Consider the following 1,968-nt stretch of genomic DNA (forward strand, 5'->3'; position numbering starts at 1 on the left):
TTATCTCGTCTCATTTCATTTTTCAAGCGCAAAAACGTCGTTTGTGTCTCGTGACGAAAGTGGAATTTTTTGTTCCACGTCGCAAGCTTGTCCTGCTCAGCTCCGCCTCGTTAGGACAAACTTAAGACTAGTGTCTCATGCATCAAGAGAAAAACAATCATTTGAATTATTTCTGAGGGTTAAATGACTATTCATTTGAGCCATAACTCATTCGGTTCACTGTCGGCACAGTTCAATATAAGTTGTTGGATGTTTTCGCGAATTTACTGTTAACTTCTTAGGTAAACATACTTATAGTAAACCTCGATTGGCCTATAGAGGCGCCACAATTTTTTTCAGCACTTCATTCTTTGCGCTCTATTTTTAGATGAAATAACTTCACTCTAGGAAATATCCATGAAGTGTCATAGCAAAAAAGTACATTTGAGCTTTAGTTTTCAAACATTATTTCCCTACATCACAAAATGTTAAAAAAAAGAAGTAAAAGATTTTTAATAAAATTCATCAAAAATACTTATAATAGATTATCAATTAATCACATAAAATAGAAACTTAGAAACTTTAATTTGCACGTTTAAAACTTCGCGCCGCAATTGTTCAATCATTTTACAGAGTGTCAATTTTTTAGTAATTTTTCAACCGTTTTTCACATACTGCGTACTCGTCTTTAAGTTTCAAATAAAAAATAGAAAGTTTTTAATTCGGTAATCACGGATTTTTCAGTTTTAAATAGTTTTATTATGAAATCGATCTTCCTGCTAAGTGATACACATTTTTGACGATTTCGTTAAACGAATCAACTATCCTTGCATGATTTTTTTCGTTGACATGCTATGTGATGATTGGTGCTTTCTATAGATCCAGCACAGAACCAGTTTCTCCATTTACGTTCTCCTGGGAAAAAGCTCATATCAAGACATGTTAGGCCCTGTTGGTCATACTCTCCGGGCATAATTGGCTGATAGGATGCCACTTCGTTGTTATGCCAGTGAGTGAATTGATGCCTGTCTCTGACTTGTGCTCCGAGCCAAACACCATGGGACCTCATACCAACTTGGTACATAAAATTATAGAAAAAGTTGTTCTCCGCTTCGTTGTGTAGCGTAACCATTTCAGCGCAATGTTTAGCACAATATGCTCGGTTGTAATACCAGTCACCTTTTCTATCTTCGGTTCTCCAAGGATACAAAAACACTTTTCCTTCGAAGGGTTCACTAGACGTGAATGCAACTGGTTCACAAGTGGTCGGGTTTGGGGATAATTCACCTTCAATTCAGATAAGTTGATGTTTTGGTTTGAGCCATGTATAATGCGTGAAAATTATATTGTAAAACTTACCCTGTCCCAAAGAACTTCGTATTGACATTAAAAATATTGATAAAATTAGGAATTGCATCATCTCGTTGATTTTCTACTTAATACAAAAATATTCCAAAGACGTTCCCTAAGCTTTACATCAATAACTGATACTGTATAAAAGTGTGTACAAATCGTTGATTTAATATGTCGGCAACTAATGCAAGAGCAAAAGTCGATTGACTGAAGTCCACTAAGACGAACGGATATTTAAAGACTGATCTGCGGATCTTATTTATTACGCAATATTTTTTCAGCGTTTTCGTTTTTCAGCTATCGCCCTCTTGACCTGACATTATCAGTTCAACACAGATTGTTACTATTTACCAATGCGGCTGTGGGTTTTTTTTTAACTGGTAATTCCGTTACAGCGTGACCTTGGGAATGATTAGTTATCTGGAAAGTACAGAAGCTACAAAAATACGAACAAAAGTTTTTGTCTATGATTCATACCCGAAAAGTCCTCCGTTCCTTACACAGTTAATCCTATCGTTTATTTAATTAAGTCTCTCAGTTATAGATTCTAGTTTTAAGTCAGGTCAAGTATTAGTAAAGCATTTTACTATATATGTAAAAAACGGACTCATTAAATCATGTTGAAAAGACGTTCTT

At 35.1% G+C, this 1,968-nt stretch overlaps 1 long non-coding RNA gene across 1 annotated transcript; it reads right to left on the bottom strand.

The window, feature by feature from the left end:
• Positions 1-710: 710 nt before the first annotated feature.
• LOC119080364 lies at positions 711-1,583 on the bottom strand. Its single transcript, XR_005088320.1, has 3 exons — positions 1,471-1,583; positions 1,339-1,414; positions 711-1,266 (listed from the first exon to the last, which is right to left on the bottom strand). It is a non-coding gene; the product is annotated as an uncharacterized LOC119080364 (long non-coding RNA).
• Between the last annotated feature and the right edge of the window lie 385 nt (positions 1,584-1,968).

The sequence above is a fragment of the Bradysia coprophila genome, unplaced genomic scaffold (assembly GCF_014529535.1).
Source record: "Bradysia coprophila strain Holo2 unplaced genomic scaffold, BU_Bcop_v1 contig_350, whole genome shotgun sequence".
Lineage (NCBI taxonomy): Eukaryota > Metazoa > Arthropoda > Insecta > Diptera > Sciaridae > Bradysia > Bradysia coprophila.